Raw genomic sequence first — 22,309 nt, forward strand, 5'->3', positions numbered from 1 at the left:
CCCAGAGAAGAACAGTCAGGCGGAAAAGGTGGAGCAAGGCTAGGATATTAAGTTGGTGTACAAGGGGCGGAGACTCAGATGGGGCTTCGCCGATCTAACCATTAGACGTAGGGTTGCACGCAGCAGCTTGAGAATGGAAACTGTAACTCAATAAAGACTTTTATTTAATGATCGCTGGCTAGCGTGATCCTCTGTGAGCTAGGATCTGGAAGCAGCTCTGACAGTAAGCCCCATCTCTTAAATTGTGGGCATCTACAGCCTCGCGGAGAGGAGAGAAAGCGGGTGCCTACTAGCGAGCTCACGAACGGCAGACAACATGACGGCCGAACAGCAGATAGTGGAACTCAGAGAAGCAGTGACACGACTGAATGCCGAGGCTCTTGCATCCAGGAAGAGAGAGGAGGACGCAGCTGCCGCCTACAGGGATCTCCAGGTCAGGTTGGAAGTGCTTACGAAGCAAGGGCAACTGACACCCAAACCGGAGGGGATTGGGTTGGGGAGACGAACAGGCGGTCTGGTCTCTCACTTCGATGGGAATTTGCAACAGTACCCCAACTTTAGAGCAGATGTAATGTGTGCACTGCAACTGCTGAACAAAGACTTTAGAGATGAGCAAGAGAAGGTGGGATTCATCATGTCCCATTTGCATGGAGATGCTAAAGCATGGCTGCGCAATTTGTGGACAGATAATGATCCAGCGCTCCAAAATGCGGATGCCTTTATTAAAGCGATGGATGGGTGCTTTTTGTCAAGCATTGACGTGGATCTTGCTCGGCAGCAGATACATGGACTGAAGCAAGGGAGGGCCAGCGTAAGGCAGTACCATGCCCGCATTTTCGCTTTGGTCAGTGCTCTGGAATGGGACAGAGATTCGGCTCCTGTAAGAGACCTGTTTTGGGAGGGATTGCACGGCTCGGTTAAAGATGAAATTGCGAGGGGGGAGAGACCCCGGACCACGCAGGAGATCGTTCAGAGGGCGCTGGCGGTGGGGGTGCGGCTGGAAGGACGTCCGTGGAGCAGGGACGAAGGGCGTGGAGGGCGCGAACCAGCCAGGGGCTCCTCCTTCCTTCCCAGAGAAGCAGCGCGTGCGCAATCCACGCCTCCGCCAGGAGGAGGAGCGGAACCTATGGAGGTTGGAGGTGCAAGGGCTCAGTCAGCAGCCAGAGCCCTAGCACCGGCAGCAGTGAAAGCGAAGCCTCCTAGAGGGAACAGGAAGTGTTACATCTGCGATGATCCACAGCATATGGCGAAAGAGTGTCCCCAGAGGCTCCACAAGCACACTGCAGCCTCAGCAATGGTAACTGCAGCAACGCAGCAAGGACAACCACAGCAGGGAAACGACGGAGTCTGGTTGGAAGAGGCACTGGGGCCCAGCCAGACGTGTCAGTGAAGCAGTCCCCAGAGATTTTACAGCCCATGGACCCCCTCCCGCCCAAACCGGTAGTGAGGCTCACCGCGTCGCTCCAGCTGCCCAATGGAATCACCATGGACGTGCCAATCACCATTGACTCCGGAAGCAATGCGGACTTTATAGGGCAGGACTTTGTCGACCGGCACGCTATACAGTTGCTGCCTGCCACGCTGCCCCTGCAGGTTGTCACGGTGGATGGCAGGGAGCTGCTAGGGGGGCAAGTGGTGAAGCAGACGCCACCAATGGTGATGCGACTTGGGAATCACAGGGAAATCATCAGCTTCAATGTCACTCAACTATCGGACACGCCCATTGTATTGGGCATGAGTTGGCTGGACAAGCACAGCCCGACGCTGGCTTGGTACCAGAGGCAGCTGACCTTCGGCTCTTCCTTTTGCGCTGAACACTGCATCGTGCCCAGGCAGGAAGGAGAGGAAGAGGAGTCACAGCTGCAGCTAGGCACGCTGCAAGCGGTTCCCCACAAGTACGCAGAATTTTTGGAGGTTTTCTGCGAGAAGGAGGCAGACAGGCTACCCCCCCACAGACCATATGACTGCAAAATTGACCTGCTGCCGGGGGCGGCGCTGCCCAAAGGGAAGCTGTATTCCATGTCTGAGGACGAACTGCAGGAACTCAAAGAGTTCATAGATCATAATTTGGAGCGCGGTTTCATCCGAGAGTCCAAGGCAGCGGGGGGCAGTCCGGTATTCTTTGTTAAGAAGAGGGACACGCCCCAAAAAAGACTTGTAGTGGACTTTCGCATCTTGAACAGTGTGACCAAGCCATCGGACTTCCCCATGCCCCGAATCGACGACCTCCTCGCAAAGGTACGGAAGGGCAGAGTGTTCACCAAGTTGGACCTGCGAGGGGCATACAACCTCATTCGCATGCGGGAGGGAGATGAGTGGAAGACAGCCATGTTCACGCCCCTGGGCACCTACGAATATAGAGTTATGCCTTTTGGATTGCAAAATGGCTCCCACGTTTTTCAAGCTTTCATGCATCACGTGTTGGCGGGGCTCCTCTACAAGACGTGCGTCTGTTTCTTGGATGACATCCTGATCTTTTCGGAATCGCAGCAGGAGCATGACAGACACGTCAAGGAAGTGCTGAGCAGGCTACAGCAACATAGGCTTTATGCCAAGCTGGAGAAGTGCCAATTCGACGTGACGGAGGTGGATTTCCTGGGCTACAAGTTGTCTGATAAAGGGCTCGCCATGGACAGCGCCAAGGTCCGAGCAGTGTTGGATTGGAAAAGCCCACGCAACCGGAAGGAGGTCCAACGGTTTGTCGGCTTCGCGAACTTCTATCGCAAGTTTATCAAAGGCTTTGCGATGCAGACAGCGGCCATCACGGACACGCTCAGCTCCAAGAAAAAGAAGTTCATCTGGACAGAGCAGGCGGAGCAGTCCTTTCAGGCACTCAAGCGTCTCTTCGCGTCGGAAGAGCAGCTGCTTCATGTCAACCCCAGCAGGCCGATGAGGGTGGAGACAGACGCTTCAGACAGAGCCGTGGGAGCAGTCCTGCTGCAGAAAGACCCGCAGGGGGTTTGGAGGCCGGGAGCGTTTTACTCAAGGAAGCTCAGCAAGTCCGAACAGAACTACACCATCTGGGACAGGGAGTTGCTGGCCATTCATGCAGCGTTCAAAGCGTGGAGGCACTTCCTGATCGGCGCCAAGCACACGGTGCAGGTCTGCACGGACCACAAGAATCTAGAGCACTGGCGCACGGCACGGTTCCTGAACCAGAGGCAGATACGTTGGGCTGAGTTCTTTGCGAATTTCGACTTCCGAATAGAATATGTCCCGGGGGACACCAACATCATGGCGGATGCTCTCTCCCGTAAGCCACAGTATCTGGAGGAGGCAACGCCAGCGGCCGCCATGCACATCTTCGCACCGACAGTGTGGGCGTGCGCGGCGGCAACAGTTGACCTGGATGCGGTGCGACGAGCGTTGCAGGATGACTCCTTCGCGCAAGCAAAGATGGCAGAGGTGCACAGGGGCACGGCAGCGACCGACGAGTTCCAGCTGCGAGATGGTTTGCTCATCCGTAAAGGGGCCATCTACGTGCCGGGAGACGAACTTCGCGCCAAGGTACTGCGGCAGCTGCACGACGCGCCCACTGCCGGGCACTTTGGCAAGGAGAAGACGGTGGAATTAGTAGCCAGAGACTTCTGGTGGCCCGGAATGAGAGGGGAAGTCGCGGACTACGTGGCGAGGTGTGACACCTGCCAGAGGGCCAAACCAGTGCACAGACCGCCGGCCGGACTGCTGGAACCGCTGCAAACTCCGTTCGAACCATGGGAGAGAGTGGCCCTGGACTTTGTCACGGATCTGCCCAGCTCGAGGGGCAAGACGGCTGTGCTGGTGGTGGTGGACTTGTTCTCCAAGATGGCACATTTCATTCCGTGTGCGAAGGTGGCCACGGCGGAACAAACCGCCAAACTGTTCATAGACCACGTGTTCAAGGTTCACGGTCTGCCGCGGTCTATTCTGTCCGACCGAGGGCGACAGTTCATCTCGAACTTCTGGCAGAGGCTGATGGGCTTCCTGAACGTCAAGATCAACCTGGCGTCGGCTAGACACCCGCAGACCAACGGGCAAGCGGAGCGGGTCAATGCCATCATGCAGCAGTACCTGAGATGTTATGCGAATCAACAGCCTGCGACGTGGGTGGATTACCTGCCTCTCGCCGAGTTCGCCTACAACAACACGAAGCACGTGTCCACGGGGGTCACGCCGTTCTTCGCCAACAACGGGAGGCACCCCAGAACCTTCCCGGGACTGGAAAGAATGGGGGAGGGGGAGCCGCAGACAGCAGATGCGTTCGCGTCGGAGTTGCAGGAGGTCCACGATCAGCTGCGGCGGCACCTGGAGCTGGCTAAACACGCATACAAGGTACAAGCGGACAAACACAGAAGGGTTGGCGAAGAGATCCATGTGGGAGACTGGGTCTGGTTAGCAGCCCACGCAGTGCCGGCCAGGTCGTTGGCGAAGAAGAAACTAGGGCATAAACAACTGGGGCCCTACCAAGTTGAAGAACAGGTCAACCCGGTGGCTTTCAGGCTGGCTCTTCCGGAGGGTTCCAGAATGCATCCGGTGTTCCACAGATCGGTGCTCACTCCCTACAAGGCACCTCACAGGTTTCAGGAACCAGGAACGGCACCGGGTCCGCTCCGAGAGAGAACCGGGCAAGGGGGAGTGGCACAGGAGGAGCGCATCAACGAAGTCACGGAGATTTTGGACTCCAGATGGGGGGAAGAGGGGGTAGAATACTTTCTCGCCAAGGAGGGCACCCCGGCCAGTGCCAACAGCTGGGTGCCGGGCTACGCTTTGGACGAACCTCTGCTCAAAGAAGAGTTTCATGCCCTCTTCCCACACAGGCCAATGCCAGCAGACTTTTTCGACGACTGGCTTTTCACGCCCACGCTTTCAGCCAGCACGTTCCGGGGGTTCGACTCGGACGAGGAACCGACACGAGACGCCCGTTCCCCAGAGGGGTCACCCTCGGGATCTGCTTCAGAACCCTCGTATTGGTGGGATGATCGACCAGAGGAGCAGTTCCGCAGAAGGTGGCTGGAGGGTCCAGGACGAGCAACGTCTCCAGAAGGCAACGAGGGAGAGACGGACATGGACGTTTTCGGGGACGACCCGGGTTTCGAGCACGGCGGCACAGAGATGGAAGCGGAAGTGACCGTCGTCAACGAGAGCAGGGAGGAAGAACCGGAAGACTTCGGATGGCGGCCCGACACGGGAAGCGAACTGTATCCGACATTCGTCCCCCTGACACAGCAGCACCCAGATCCCGCACCGGAAGGAGGGGAGGGGGGAAGAGGGGGCTTCGAGGGGGGGATGGATGTCAGGGGTTCAGGAGCAGAGGCAAGGGCAAGGGAGGAAACAGAGAGCGAGGGGGAGGAGGCAGAAGAAAAGATGAGTGATGACGACGACCCGAGATCTCCGAGTCTTTCCAGTGAATCAGAAGATTCACAGAAAGGAGCACCAGTGGCCAGGGCAAGGGGGGAGCCTAGGGGGACACCCCAGGAAGATAGAGCCAGAGGGGACTCAGAGGGGAGCAGTTGGAAATCGGGACCAGCGTCACCGCCAGAGAGCAGGGAAGAGGAAGGGCGCCAGGGATCAAGCGCTGGCAGCTCACAACAGGGGGGAGGGCACGAGTCAGGAGTGGCCACACCTCCATCGGGGAGCGAAGAAACGGTCAGACGGAAGGTGGAAGGTTGGGCGCGCGCGACAAGTTCAAATGCACAGGAAGGTGGCGCAGTAGGCAGCCCGGAAAGGGAGCCAGGTCCTAAAGCCCGCCGAAAGGAGGGAGAAGAGTCAGGGGGGTCAGCGTCAGCGTCAGAGGAATCCCGGAAGGAAGAGACCCCGGGGGGCAGAGGGACCCAGAGAAGAACAGTCAGGCGGAAAAGGTGGAGCAAGGCTAGGATATTAAGTTGGTGTACAAGGGGCGGAGACTCAGATGGGGCTTCGCCGATCTAACCATTAGACGTAGGGTTGCACGCAGCAGCTTGAGAATGGAAACTGTAACTCAATAAAGACTTTTATTTAATGATCGCTGGCTAGCGTGATCCTCTGTGAGCTAGGATCTGGAAGCAGCTCTGACACATGCCCTCTTCCCACATAGGCCAATGCCAGCAGACTTTTTCGACGACTGGCTTTTCACGCCCACGCTTTCAGCCAGCACGTTCCGGGGGTTCGACTCGGACGAGGAACCGACACGAGACGCCCGTTCCCCAGAGGGGTCACCCTCGGGATCTGCTTCAGAACCCTCGTATTGGTGGGATGATCGACCAGAGGAGCAGTTCCGCAGAAGGTGGCTGGAGGGTCCAGGACGAGCAACGTCTCCAGAAGGCAACGAAGGAGAGACGGACATGGACGTTTTCGGGGACGACACGGGTTTCGAGCACGGCGGCACAGAGATGGAAGCGGAGGTGACCGTCGTCAACGAGAGCAGGGAGGAAGAACCGGAAGACTTCGGATGGCGGCCCGCCACGGGAAGCGAACTGTATCCGACATTCGTCCCCCTGACACGGCAGCACCCAGATCCCGCACCGGAAGGAGGGGAGGGGGGAAGAGGGGGCTTCGAGGGGGGGATGGATGTCAGGGGTTCAGGAGCAGAGGCAAGGGCAAGGGAGGAAACAGAGAGCGAGGGAGAGGAGGCAGAAGAAAAGATGAGTGATGACGACGACCCGAGATCTCCGAGTCTTTCCAGTGAATCAGAAGATTCACAGAAAGGAGCACCAGTGGCCAGGGCAAGGGGGGAGCCTAGGGGGACACCCCAGGAAGATAGAGCCAGAGGGGACTCAGAGGGGAGCAGTTGGAAATCAGGACCAGCGTCACCGCCAGAGAGCAGGGAAGAGGAAGGGCGCCAGGGATCAAGCGCGGGCAGCTCACAACAGGGGGGAGGGCACGAGTCAGGAGTGGCCACACCTCCATCGGGGAGCGAAGAAACGGTCAGACGGAAGGTGGAAGGTTGGGCGCGCGTGCCAAGTTCAAATGCACAGGAAGGTGGCGCAGTAGGCAGCCCGGAAAGGGAGCCAGGTCCTAAAGCCCGCCGAAAGGAGGGAGAAGAGTCAGGGGGGTCAGCGTCAGCGTCAGAGGAATCCCGGAAGGAAGAGACCCCGGGGGGCAGAGGGACCCAGAGAAGAACAGTCAGGCGGAAAAGGTGGAGCAAGGCTAGGATATTAAGTTGGTGTACAAGGGGCGGAGACTCAGATGGAGCTTCGCCGATCTAACCATGAGACGTAGAGTTGCACGCAGCAGCTTGAGAATGGAAACTGTAACTCAATAAAGACTTTTATTTAATGATCGCTGGCTAGCGTGATCCTCTGTGAGCTAGGATCTGGAAGCAGCTCTGACACTAGGGGTAAACATAACAGCAAAAAATCTAAGTCTATTTAAGGACAATTATGAAAAATGCTGGACAGAAATTAAGAGAGACTTAGATAGTTGGTCAAAATTGAAACTTTCTATGTTAGGCCGAATTGCTGCTATCAAGATGAATGTATTGCCAAGGATGTTGTTTTTATTTCAAACACTTCAGGTCTTGGACAAAACGGGGTGCTTTCAGAAGTGGCAGAGAGATATTTCTAAGTTTGTCTGGCAGGGCAAAAAGCCCAGAATTAAGTTTAAGATATTAACTGATGCAAAACAAAGAGGGGGCTTTGCCCTGCCAGACTTAAAGTTGTATTATGAAGCCGCAGCGTTCTGTTGGCTAAAAGATTGGCTACTTCTTGAGGACACTGATGTGCTAGATTTGGAAGGGTTTAACAATGCCTTTGGATGGCATGCATACTTATGGTATGACAAGGTTAAAGCAAATAAGGCCTTTAAGAACCATATTGTCAGAAAATCACTGTTTAATGTCTGGACAAAATATAAAGACTTGTTGGAAAATAAAACACCAAGGTGGCTTTCACCTTTGGAAGCCAAGGCCCGAAAAAGACCCAATATGGAGGCTAAATGGCCAAAATATTGGGAAATACTAGAAAAGGATGGAGACAATTGGAAATTGCAGAGTTTGGAGAAAATGAAAGACAAAGTGCGAGATTGGTTACATTACTGTCAGGGGTTCAGGAGCAGAGGCAACGGCAAGGGAGGAAACAGAGAGCGAGGGAGAGGAGGCAGAAGAAAAGATGAGTGATGACGACGACCCGAGATCTCCGAGTCTTTCCAGTGAATCAGAAGATTCACAGAAAGGAGCACCAGTGGCCAGGGCAAGGGGGGAGCCTAGGGGGACACCCCAGGAAGATAGAGCCAGAGGGGACTCAGAGGGGAGCAGTTGGAAATCAGGACCAGCGTCACCGCCAGAGAGCAGGGAAGAGGAAGGGCGCCAGGGATCAAGCGCTGGCAGCTCACAACAGGGGGGAGGGCACGAGTCAGGAGTGGCCACACCTCCATCGGGGAGCGAAGAAACGGTCAGACGGAAGGTGGAAGGTTGGGCGCGCGTGCCAAGTTCAAATGCACAGGAAGGTGGGGCAGTAGGCAGCCCGGAAAGGGAGCCAGGTCCTAAAGCCCGCCGAAAGGAGGGAGAAGAGTCAGGGGGGTCAGCGTCAGCGTCAGAGGAATCCAGGAAGGAAGAGACCCCGGGGGGCAGAGGGACCCAGAGAAGAACAGTCAGGCGGAAAAGGTGGAGCAAGGCTAGGATATTAAGTTGGTGTACAAGGGGCGGAGACTCAGATGGGGCTTCGCCGATCTAACCATGAGACGTAGAGTTGCACGCAGCAGCTTGAGAATGGAAACTGTAACTCAATAAAGACTTTTATTTAATGATCGCTGGCTAGCGTGATCCTCTGTGAGCTAGGATCTGGAAGCAGCTCTGACAGTAAGCCCCATCTCCCAATTGTGGGCATCTACGTCCTCGCGGAGAGGAGAGAAAGAGGGTGCCTACTAGCGAGCTCACGAATGGCAGACAACATGACGGCCGAACAGCAGATAGTGGAACTCAGAGAAGCAGTGACACGACTGAATGCCGAGGCTCTTGCATCCAGGAAGAGAGAGGAGGACGCAGCTGCCGCCTACAGGGATCTCCAGGTCAGGTTGGAAGTGCTTACGAAGCAAGGGCAACTGACACCCAAACCGGAGGGGATTGGGTTGGGGAGACGAACAGGCGGTCTGGTCTCTCACTTCGATGGGAATTTGCAACAGTACCCCAACTTTAGAGCAGATGTAATGTGTGCACTGCAACTGCTGAACAAAGACTTTAGAGATGAGCAAGAGAAGGTGGGATTCATCATGTCCCATTTGCATGGAGATGCTAAAGCATGGCTGCGCAATTTGTGGAGAGATAAGGATCCGGCGCTCCAAAATGCGGATGCCTTTATTAAAGCGATGGATGGGTGCTTTTTATCAAGCATTGACGTGGATCTTGCTCGGCAGGAGATACATGGACTGAAGCAAGGGAGGGCCAGCGTACGGCAGTACCATGCCCGCTTTTTCGCTTTGGTCAGTGCCCTGGAATGGGACAGAGATTCGGCTCCTGTAAGAGACCTGTTTTGGGAGGGATTGCACGGCTCGGTTAAAGATGAAATTGCGAGGGGGGAGAGACCCCGGACCACGCAGGAGATCGTTCAGAGGGCGCTGGCGGTGGGGGTGCGGCTGGAAGGACGTCCGTGGAGCAGGGACGAAGGGCGTGGAGGGCGCGAACCAGCCAGGGGCTCCTCCTTCCTTCCCAGAGAAGCAGCGCGTGCGCAATCCACGCCTCCGCCAGGAGGAGGAGCGGAACCTATGGAGGTTGGAGGTGCAAGGGCTCAGTCAGCAGCCAGAGCCCTAGCACCGGCAGCAGTGAAAGCGAAGCCTCCTAGAGGGAACAGGAAGTGTTACATCTGCGATGATCCACAGCATAAGGCGAAAGAGTGTCCCCAGAGGCTCCACAAGCACACTGCAGCCTCAGCAATGGTAACTGCAGCAACGCAGCAAGGACAACCACAGCAGGGAAACGAAGGAGTCTGGTTGGAAGAAGAGGCACTGGGGCCCAGCCAGACGTGTCAGTGAAGCAGTCCCCAGAGATTTTACAGCCCATGGACCCCCTCCCGCCCAAACCGGTAGTGAAGCTCACCGCGTCGCTCCAGCTGCCCAATGGAATCACCATGGACGTGCCAATCACCATTGACTCCGGAAGCAATGCGGACTTTATAGGGCAGGACTTTGTCGACCGGCATGCCATACAGTTGCTGCCTGCCACGCTGCCCCTGCAGGTTGTCACGGTGGATGGCAGGGAGCTGCTAGGGGGGCAAGTGGTGAAGCAGACGCCACCAATGGTGATGCGACTTGGGAATCACAGGGAAATCATCAGCTTCAATGTCACTCAACTATCGGACACGCCCATTGTATTGGGCATGAGTTGGCTGGACAAGCACAGCCCGACGCTGGCTTGGTACCAGAGGCAGCTGACCTTCGGCTCTTCCTTTTGCGCTGAACACTGCATCGTGCCCAGGCAGGAAGGAGGGGAAGAGGAGTCACAGCTGCAGCTAGGCACGCTGCAAGCGGTTCCCCACAAGTACGCAGAATTTTTGGAGGTTTTCTGCGAGAAAGAGGCAGACAGGCTACCCCCCCACAGACCATATGACTGCAAAATTGACCTGCTGCCGGGGGCGGCGCTGCCCAAAGGGAAGCTGTATTCCATGTCTGAGGACGAACTGCAGGAACTCAAAGAGTTCATAGATCATAATTTGGAGCGCGGTTTCATCCGAGAGTCCAAGGCAGCGGGGGGCAGTCCGGTATTCTTTGTTAAGAAGCGGGACACGCCCCAAAAAAGACTTGTAGTGGACTTTCGCATCTTGAACAGTGTGACCAAGCCATCGGACTTCCCCATGCCCCGAATCGACGACCTCCTCGCAAAGGTACGGAAGGGCAGAGTGTTCACCAAGTTGGACCTGCGAGGGGCATACAACCTCATTCGCATGCGGGAGGGAGATGAGTGGAAGACAGCCATGTTCACGCCCCTGGGCACCTACGAATATAGAGTTATGCCTTTTGGATTGCAAAATGGCTCCCACGTTTTTCAAGCTTTCATGCATCACGTGTTGGTGGGGCTCCTCTACAAGACGTGCGTCTGTTTCTTGGATGACATCCTGATCTTTTCGGAATCGCAGCAGGAGCATGACAGACACGTCAAGGAAGTGCTGAGCAGGCTACAGCAACATAGGCTTTACGCCAAGCTGGAGAAGTGCCAATTCGACGTGACCGAGGTGGATTTCCTGGGCTACAAGTTGTCTGATAAAGGGCTCGCCATGGACAGCGCCAAGGTCCGAGCAGTGTTGGATTGGAAGAGCCCACGCAACCGGAAGGAGGTCCAACGGTTTGTCGGCTTCGCGAACTTCTATCGCAAGTTTATCAAAGGCTTTGCGATGCAGACAGCGGCCATCACGGACACGCTCAGCTCCAAGAAAAAGAAGTTCATCTGGACAGAGCCGTGGGAGCAGTCCTGCTGCAGAAAGACCCGCAGGGGGTTTGGAGGCCGGGAGCGTTTTACTCAAGGAAGCTCAGCAAGTCCGAACAGAACTACACCATCTGGGACAGGGAGTTGCTGGCCATTCATGCAGCGTTCAAAGCATGGAGGCACTTCCTGATCGGCGCCAAGCACACGGTGCAGGTCTGCACGGACCACAAGAATCTAGAGCACTGGCGCACGGCACAGTTCCTGAACCAGAGGCAGATACGTTGGGCTGAGTTCTTTGCGAATTTCGACTTCCGAATAGAGTATGTCCCGGGGGACACCAACATCATGGCGGATGCTCTCTCCCGTAAGCCACAGTATCTGGAGGAGGCAACGCCAGCGGCCGCCATGCACATCTTCGCACCGACAGTGTGGGCGTGCGCGGCGGCAACAGTTGACCTGGATGCGGTGCGACGAGCGTTGCAGAATGACTCCTTCGCGCAAGCAAAGATGGCAGAGGTGCACAGGGGCACGGCAGCGACCGACGAGTTCCATCTGCGAGATGGTTTGCTCATCCGTAAAGGGGCCATCTACGTGCCGGGAGACGAACTTCGCGCCAAGGTACTGCAGCAGCTGCACGACGCGCCCACTGCCGGGCACTTTGGCAAGGAGAAGACGGTGGAATTAGTAGCCAGAGACTTCTGGTGGCCCGGAATGAGAGGGGAAGTCGCGGACTACGTGGCGAGGTGTGACACCTGCCAGAGGTCCAAACCAGTGCACAGACCGCCGGCCGGACTGCTGGAACCGCTGCAAACTCCGTTCGAGCCATGGGAGAGAGTGGCCCTGGACTTTGTCACGGATCTGCCCAGCTCGAGGGGCAAGACGGCTGTGCTGGTGGTGGTGGATTTGTTCTCCAAGATGGCACATTTCATTCCGTGTGCGAAGGTGGCCACGGCGGAACAAACCGCCAAGCTGTTCATAGACCACGTGTTCAAGGTTCACGGTCTGCCGCGGTCTATTCTGTCCGACCGAGGGCGACAGTTCATCTCAAACTTCTGGCAGAGGCTGATGGGCTTCCTGAACGTCAAGATCAACCTGGCGTCGGCTAGACACCCGCAGACCAACGGGCAAGCGGAGCGGGTCAATGCCATCATGCAGCAGTACCTGAGATGTTATGCGAATCAACAGCCTGCGACGTGGGTGGATTACCTGCCTCTCGCCGAGTTCGCCTACAACAACACGAAGCACGTGTCCACGGGGGTCACGCCGTTCTTCGCCAACAACGGGAGGCACCCTAGAACCTTCCCGGGACTGGAAAGAATGGGGGAGGGGGAGCCGCAGACAGCAGATGCGTTCGCGTCGGAGTTGCAGGAGGTCCACGATCAGCTGCGGCGGCACCTGGAGCTGGCTAAACACGCATACAAGGTACAAGCGGACAAACACAGAAGGGTTGGCGAAGAGATCCATGTGGGAGACTGGGTCTGGTTAGCAGCACACGCAGTGCCGGCCAGGTCGTTGGCGAAGAAGAAACTAGGGCATAAACAACTGGGGCCCTACCAAGTCGACGAACAGGTCAACCCGGTGGCTTTCAGGCTGGCTCTTCCGGAGGGTTCCAGAATGCATCCGGTGTTCCACAGATCGGTGCTCACTCCCTACAAGGCACCTCACAGGTTTCAGGAACCAGGAACGGCACCGGGTCCGCTCCGAGAGAGAACCGGGCAAGGGGGAGTGGCACAGGAGGAGCGCATCAACGAAGTCACGGAGATTTTGGACTCCAGATGGGGGGAAGAGGGGGTAGAATACCTTCTCGCCAAGGAGGGCACCCCGGCCAGTGCCAACAGCTGGGTGCCGGGCTACGCTTTAGACGAACCTCTGCTCAAAGAAGAGTTTCATGCCCTCTTCCCACATAGGCCAATGCCAGCAGACTTTTTCGACGACTGGCTTTTCACGCCCACGCTTTCAGCCAGCACGTTCCGGGGGTTCGACTCGGACGAGGAACCGACACGAGACGCCCGTTCCCCAGAGGGGTCACCCTCGGGATCTGCTTCAGAACCCTCGTATTGGTGGGATGATCGACCAGAGGAGCAGTTCCGCAGAAGGTGGCTGGAGGGTCCAGGACGAGCAACGTCTCCAGAAGGCAACGAGGGAGAGACGGACATGGACGTTTTCGGGGACGACCCGGGTTTCGAGCACGGCGGCACAGAGATGGAAGCGGAGGTGACCGTCGTCAACGAGAGCAGGGAGGAAGAACCGGAAGACTTCGGATGGCGGCCCGCCACGGGAAGCGAACTGTATCCGACATTCGTCCCCCTGACACGGCAGCACCCAGATCCCGCACCGGAAGGAGGGGAGGGGGGAAGAGGGGGCTTCGAGGGGGGGATGGATGTCAGGGGTTCAGGAGCAGAGGCAAGGGCAAGGGAGGAAACAGAGAGCGAGGGAGAGGAGGCAGAAGAAAAGATGAGTGATGACGACGACCCGAGATCTCCGAGTCTTTCCAGTGAATCAGAAGATTCACAGAAAGGAGCACCAGTGGCCAGGGCAAGGGGGGAGCCTAGGGGGACACCCCAGGAAGATAGAGCCAGAGGGGACTCAGAGGGGAGCAGTTGGAAATCAGGACCAGCGTCACCGCCAGAGAGCAGGGAAGAGGAAGGGCGCCAGGGATCAAGCGCTGGCAGCTCACAACAGGGGGGAGGGCACGAGTCAGGAGTGGCCACACCTCCATCGGGGAGCGAAGAAACGGTCAGACGGAAGGTGGAAGGTTGGGCGCGCGTGCCAAGTTCAAATGCACAGGAAGGTGGGGCAGTAGGCAGCCCGGAAAGGGAGCCAGGTCCTAAAGCCCGCCGAAAGGAGGGAGAAGAGTCAGGGGGGTCAGCGTCAGCGTCAGAGGAATCCAGGAAGGAAGAGACCCCGGGGGGCAGAGGGACCCAGAGAAGAACATTCAGGCGGAAAAGGTGGAGCAAGGCTAGGATATTAAGTTGGTGTACAAGGGGCGGAGACTCAGATGGGGCTTCGCCGATCTAACCATGAGACGTAGAGTTGCACGCAGCAGCTTGAGAATGGAAACTGTAACTCAATAAAGACTTTTATTTAATGATCGCTGGCTAGCGTGATCCTCTGTGAGCTAGGATCTGGAAGCAGCTCTGACAATTACGCTCAGATTAAAGAAGTTTTTAAAAATGATAAGAAACTAGGGTTCCAGGTGGAGAAATCGAAATTAGAAACAGAATTGTTAGAACCAAAGATTAAGGTACTTTCAAGGATGTATAACTTGCTGTTGAAATGGAATACACAAGATGAAACGGTTAAATCGGCCATGATAAGGTGGGCACAGGATATTGGACATAATATCATGTTTGAGGACTGGGAGAGGTTGTGGAGCAATGGATTGAAATTTATTGCATGTAACGCTCTGAAAGAAAATGTAATGAAAATGATTTAAAGATGGTATATGACCCCAGTCAAACTTGCCAAAATTTACCACCTGTCTGATAATAAGTGTTGGAAATGCAAAGAGTGTGAGGGAACGTTCTTCCACCTCTGGTGGACTTGCCCTAAAGTGAAGGCGTTCTGGGAAATGATTTATAATGAACTGAAAAAGGTATTTAAATATACCTTCACTAAGAAACCAGAGGCTTTCCTTTTGGGTATTGTCGGCCAAGGGGTGGCAAAGAAGGACCAGACATTTTTTATGTATGCAACAACAGCAGCAAGGATACTTCTCGCAAAACATTGGAAAACTCAAGATCTACCCACACTGGAAGAATGGCAGATACAGCTGATAGACTACATGGAACTGGCTGAAATGACCGGCAGAATCCGTGACCTGGGAGAAGAGAGGATTGAGGAGGACTGGAAGAAATTTAAGAACTATTTACAAAAGTACTGTAATTTGAGTGAATGCTAAACAAGATGCTAGATCAAAATAACTGAGCACCACTAAATTTAGAGGTTTTTAAGAAAATAAGTAAGATTGTGAGCTCCTTTTGAGAATTATAAGATTATGAAATATAAGGGATATAAGAATTTAAATAAGATGATAAATTGCTGACAAAACGTTACAACGATGAAAATGGGAGCGGGAGATGTGAGGAAGTCCAAAGAAAATGTGAAAATATGTTAAGATCAATGTTACATTGCTTATTATGTTTATTTTTATTGTAAAACCTAATAAATTGCTTTAAAAAAAAAAAGATTTGTGGGTGAATGTGCATTCTAACCCCAAAAACACCAATTTGAAATAAGCCCAATCAGAGCTATATCATCTTCTTTTTATGTAGTTGGAACCCAAAAGACCTTTTTGCTTTGGTTGGGGGTGATTCTGGTGCACACTCCAAAAACACCATTCGAATTGAAATAAGAACAATCAAAGCTTATTTGTCTTCTTTCTACGCATATGGAAGCGAAAAGACAGTGTTGTGTTATTTTGGTCTCATTACACACACACTTTGAGGTTTCTGGGTCAATGTGCATTAACACCAAAGAACACGAAATATGCGAAATCAAAGATTCTTCGTTCTATGTAGCTGGAACCCAAAAGAACCTGTTTGACTTTGTTTAGGCTTATTACAATTCGCTTTGCTATTTGTGAGTGAATGAACACCGAAAGAACAATCCAAGCTTATTCGTCCTCTTTCTATTGAGATGGAACCAAAACACCTATGCTTGGTTTGGCCTGATAACAAACATGTCACTCTGCGATTTTTGGGTCAATGTGCATTCTAACCCCAAAAACACCAATTTGAAATGAGCCCAATCAGAGCTTTATCAGCTTTTTTTTATGTAGATGGTACGCAAAATACCTTTTTGCTTTGGTTGGGGTGATTCCGGTGCACACCCAAAAAACACCATGCGAATTGAAATAAGCACAATCAAAGCTTATTTGTCTTCTTTCTACGCATATGGAAGCGAAAAGACACTGTTGTGTTATTTTGGTCTCATTACACACACATTGAGATTTCTGGGTCAATGTGCATTAACACCAAAGAACACGACTTCAAATAAGCGAAATCAAAGTCTTCGATCTATGTAGCTGGAACCCATAAGAACCTATTGAGGTTTGTTTAGGCTTATTACAATTCGTAATAAGCCTACAATTCATAATAAACCTATTGAGGTTTGTTTAGGCTTATTATAATTCTATTTGTGAGTGAATGAACACCGAAAGAACAATCCAAGCTTATTCGTCCTCTTTCTATTGAGAGATGGAACCAAAATACCTATGCATTGTTTGGACTGATAACAAACATGTCACGTGCGATTTTTGGGTGAATGTGCATTCTAACCCTAAAAACACCAATTTGAAATAAGCTCAATCAGAGCTTTATCATCTTCTTTTTATGTAGATGGAACCCAAAACACCTTTTTGCTTTGCTTGGGGGTGATTCTGGTGCACACCCATAAAACACCACGTGTATTGAAATAAGCACAATCAAAGCTTATTTGTCTTCTTTCTACGCATATGGAAGCGAAAAGACACTTGTCAGGGGTTCAGGAGCAGAGGCAAGGGCAAGGGAGGAAACAGAGAGCGAGGGAGAGGAGGCAGAAGAAAAGATGAGTGATGACGACGACCCGAGATCTCCGAGTCTTTCCAGTGAATCAGAAGATTCACAGAAAGGAGCACCAGTGGCCAGGGCAAGGGGGGAGCCTAGGGGGACACCCCAGGAAGATAGAGCCAGAGGGGACTCAGAGGGGAGCAGTTGGAAATCAGGACCAGCGTCACCGCCAGAGAGCAGGGAAGAGGAAGGGCGCCAGGGATCAAGCGCTGGCAGCTCACAACAGGGGGGAGGGCACGAGTCAGGAGTGGCCACACCTCCATCGGGGAGCGAAGAAACGGTCAGACGGAAGGTGGAAGGTTGGGCGCACGTGCCAAGTTCAAATGCACAGGAAGGTGGCGCAGTAGGCAGCCCGGAAAGGGAGCCAGGTCCTAAAGCCCGCCGAAAGGAGGGAGAAGAGTCAGGGGGGTCAGCGTCAGCGTCAGAGGAATCCCGGAAGGAAGAGACCCCGGGGGGCAGAGGGACCCAGAGAAGAACAGTCAGGCGGAAAAGGTGGAGCAAGGCTAGGATATTAAGTTGGTGTACAAGGGGCGGAGACTCAGATGGAGCTTCGCCGATCTAACCATGAGACGTAGAGTTGCACGCAGCAGCTTGAGAATGGAAACTGTAACTCAATAAAGACTTTTATTTAATGATCGCTGGCTAGCGTGATCCTCTGTGAGCTAGGATCTGGAAGCAGCTCTGACAGTAAGCTCCATCCCTTGATTGTGGGCATCTACGTCCTCGCGGAGAGGAGAGAAAGCGGGTGCCTACTAGCGAGCTCACGAACGGCAGACAACATGACGGCCGAACAGCAGATAGTGGAACTCAGAGAAGCAGTGACACGACTGAATGCCGAGGCTCTTGCATCCAGGAAGAGAGAGGAGGACGCAGCTGCCGCCTACAGGGATCTCCAGGTCAGGTTGGAAGTGCTTACGAAGCAAGGGCAACTGACACCCAAACCGGAGGGGATTGGGTTGGGGAGACGAACAGGCGGTCTGGTCTCTCACTTCGATGGGAATTTGCAACAGTACCCCAACTTTAGAGCAGATGTAATGTGTGCACTGCAACTGCTGAACAAAGACTTTAGAGATGAGCAAGAGAAGGTGGGATTCATCATGTCCCATTTGCATGGAGATGCTAAAGCATGGCTGCGCAATTTGTGGAGAGATAATGATCCGGCGCTCCAAAATGCGGATGCCTTTATTAAAGCGATGGATGGGTGCTTTTTATCAAGCATTGACGTGGATCTTGCTCGGCAGGAGATACATGGACTGAAGCAAGGGAGGGCCAGCGTACGGCAGTACCATGCCCGCTTTTTCGCTTTGGTCAGTGCCCTGGAATGGGACAGAGATTCGGCTCCTGTAAGAGACCTGTTTTGGGAGGGATTGCACGGCTCGGTTAAAGATGAAATTGCGAGGGGGGAGAGACCCCGGACCACGCAGGAGATCGTTCAGAGGGCGCTGGCGGTGGGGGTGCGGCTGGAAGGACGTCCGTGGAGCAGGGACGAAGGGCGTGGAGGGCGCGAACCAGCCAGGGGCTCCTCCTTCCTTCCCAGAGAAGCAGCGCGTGCGCAATCCACGCCTCCGCCAGGAGGAGGAGCGGAACCTATGGAGGTTGGAGGTGGAAGGGCTCAGTCAGCAGCCAGAGCCCTAGCACCGGCAGCAGTGAAAGCGAAGCCTCCTAGAGGGAACAGGAAGTGTTACATCTGCGATGATCCACAGCATATGGCGAAAGAGTGTCCCCAGAGGCTCCACAAGCACACTGCAGCCTCAGCAATGGTAACTGCAGCAACGCAGCAAGGACAACCACAGCAGGGAAACGAAGGAGTCTGGTTGGAGGAAGAGGCACTGGGGCCCAACCAGACGTGTCAGTGAAGCAGTCCCCAGAGATTTTACAGCCCATGGACCCCCTCCCGCCCAAACCGGTAGTGAAGCTCACCGCGTCGCTCCAGCTGCCCAATGGAATCACCATGGACGTGCCAATCACCATTGACTCCGGAAGCAATGCGGACTTTATAGGGCAGGACTTTGTCGACCGGCACGCTATACAGTTGCTGCCTGCCACGCTGCCCTTGCAGGTTGTCACGGTGGATGGCAGGGAGCTGCTAGGGGGGCAAGTGGTGAAGCAGACGCCACCAATGGTGATGCGACTCGGGAATCACAGGGAAATCATCAGCTTCAATGTCACTCAACTATCGGACACGCCCATTGTATTGGGCATGAGTTGGCTGGACAAGCACAGCCCGACGCTGGCTTGGTACCAGAGGCAGCTGACCTTCGGCTCTTCCTTTTGCGCTGAACACTGCATCGTGCCCAGGCAGGAAGGAGGGGAAGAGGAGTCACAGCTGCAGCTAGGCACGCTGCAAGCGGTCCCCCACAAGTACGCAGAATTTTTGGAGGTTTTCTGCGAGAAAGAGGCAGACAGGCTACCCCCCCACAGACCATATGACTGCAAAATTGACCTGCTGCCGGGGGCGGCGCTACCCAAAGGGAAGCTGTATTCCATGTCTGAGGACGAACTGCAGGAACTCAAAGAGTTCATAGATCATAATTTGGAGCGCGGTTTCATCCGAGAGTCCAAGGCAGCGGGGGGCAGTCCGGTATTCTTTGTTAAGAAGCGGGACACGCCCCAAAAAAGACTTGTAGTGGACTTTCGCATCTTGAACAGTGTGACCAAGCCATCGGACTTCCCCATGCCCCGAATCGACGACCTCCTCGCAAAGGTACGGAAGGGCAGAGTGTTCACCAAGTTGGACCTGCGAGGGGCATACAACCTCATTCGCATGCGGGAGGGAGATGAGTGGAAGACAGCCATGTTCACGCCCCTGGGCACCTACGAATATAGAGTTATGCCTTTTGGATTGCAAAATGGCTCCCACGTTTTTCAAGCTTTCATGCATCACGTGTTGGCGGGGCTCCTCTACAAGACGTGCGTCTGTTTCTTGGATGACATCCTGATCTTTTCGGAATCGCAGCAGGAGCATGACAGACACGTCAAGGAAGTGCTGAGCAGGCTACAGCAACATAGGCTTTACGCCAAGCTGGAGAAGTGCCAATTCGACGTGACCGAGGTGGATTTCCTGGGCTACAAGTTGTCTGATAAAGGGCTCGCCATGGACAGCGCCAAGGTCCGAGCAGTGTTGGATTGGAAAAGCCCACGCAACCGGAAGGAGGTCCAACGGTTTGTCGGCTTCGCGAACTTCTATCGCAAGTTTATCAAAGGCTTTGCGATGCAGACAGCGGCCATCACGGACACGCTCAGCTCCAAGAAAAAGAAGTTCATCTGGACAGAGCAGGCGGAGCAGTCCTTTCAGGCACTCAAGCGTCTCTTCGCGTCGGAAGAGCAGCTGCTTCATGTCAACCCCAGCAGGCCGATGAGGGTGGAGACAGACGCTTCGGACAGAGCCGTGGGAGCAGTCCTGCTGCAGAAAGACCCGCAGGGGGTTTGGAGGCCGGGAGCGTTTTACTCAAGGAAGCTCAGCAAGTCCGAACAGAACTACACCATCTGGGACAGGGAGTTGCTGGCCATTCATGCAGCGTTCAAAGCGTGGAGGCACTTCCTGATCGGCGCCAAGCACACGGTGCAGGTCTGCACGGACCACAAGAATCTAGAGCACTGGCGCACGGCACAGTTCCTGAACCAGAGGCAGATACGTTGGGCTGAGTTCTTTGCGAATTTCGACTTCCGAATAGAGTATGTCCCGGGGGACACCAACATCATGGCGGATGCTCTCTCCCGTAAGCCACAGTATCTGGAGGAGGCAACGCCAGCGGCCGCCATGCACATCTTCGCACCGACAGTGTGGGCGTGCGCGGCGGCAACAGTTGACCTGGATGCGGTGCGACGAGCGTTGCAGGATGACTCCTTCGCGCAAGCAAAGATGGCAGAGGTGCACAGGGGCACGGCAGCGACCGACGAGTTCCAGCTGCGAGATGGTTTGCTCATCCGTAAAGGGGCCATCTACGTGCCGGGAGACGAACTTCGCGCCAAGGTACTGCAGCAGCTGCACGACGCGCCCACTGCTGGGCACTTTGGCAAGGAGAAGACGGTGGAATTAGTAGCCAGAGACTTCTGGTGGCCCGGAATGAGAGGGGAAGTCGCGGACTACGTGGTGAGGTGTGACACCTGCCAGAGGTCCAAACCAGTGCACAGACCGCCGGCCGGACTGCTGGAACCGCTGCAAACTCCGTTCGAGCCATGGGAGAGAGTGGCCCTGGACTTTGTCACGGATCTGCCCAGCTCGAGGGGCAAGACGGCTGTGCTGGTGGTGGTGGATTTGTTCTCCAAGATGGCACATTTCATTCCGTGTGCGAAGGTGGCCACGGCGGAACAAACCGCCAAACTGTTCATAGACCACGTGTTCAAGGTTCACGGTCTGCCGCGGTCTATTCTGTCCGACCGAGGGCGACAGTTCATCTCAAACTTCTGGCAGAGGCTGATGGGCTTCCTGAACGTCAAGATCAACCTGGCGTCGGCTAGACACCCGCAGACCAACGGGCAAGCGGAGCGGGTCAATGCCATCATGCAGCAGTACCTGAGATGTTATGCGAATCAACAGCCTGCGACGTGGGTGGATTACCTGCCTCTCGCCGAGTTCGCCTACAACAACACGAAGCACGTGTCCACGGGGGTCACGCCGTTCTTCGCCAACAACGGGAGGCACCCTAGAACCTTCCCGGGACTGGAAAGAATGGGGGAGGGGGAGCCGCAGACAGCAGATGCGTTCGCGTCGGAGTTGCAGGAGGTCCACGATCAGCTGCGGCGGCACCTGGAGCTGGCTAAACACGCATACAAGGTACAAGCGGACAAACACAGAAGGGTTGGCGAAGAGATCCATGTGGGAGACTGGGTCTGGTTAGCAGCCCACGCAGTGCCGGCCAGGTCGTTGGCGAAGAAGAAACTAGGGCATAAACAACTGGGGCCCTACCAAGTCGACGAACAGGTCAACCCGGTGGCTTTCAGGCTGGCTCTTCCGGAGGGTTCCAGAATGCATCCGGTGTTCCACAGATCGGTGCTCACTCCCTACAAGGCACCTCACAGGTTTCAGGAACCAGGAACGGCACCGGGTCCGCTCCGAGAGAGAACCGGGCAAGGGGGAGTGGCACAGGAGGAGCGCATCAACGAAGTCACGGAGATTTTGGACTCCAGATGGGGGGAAGAGGGGGTAGAATACCTTCTCGCCAAGGAGGGCACCCCGGCCAGTGCCAACAGCTGGGTGCCGGGCTACGCTTTAGACGAACCTCTGCTCAAAGAAGAGTTTCATGCCCTCTTCCCACATAGGCCAATGCCAGCAGACTTTTTCGACGACTGGCTTTTCACGCCCACGCTTTCAGCCAGCACGTTCCGGGGGTTCGACTCGGACGAGGAACCGACACGAGACGCCCGTTCCCCAGAGGGGTCACCCTCGGGATCTGCTTCAGAACCCTCGTATTGGTGGGATGATCGACCAGAGGAGCAGTTCCGCAGAAGG

Source organism: Podarcis pityusensis (genome assembly GCF_964106645.2).
Source record: "Podarcis pityusensis genome assembly, chromosome: 2".
Classification (NCBI taxonomy): Eukaryota; Metazoa; Chordata; class Lepidosauria; order Squamata; family Lacertidae; genus Podarcis; species Podarcis pityusensis.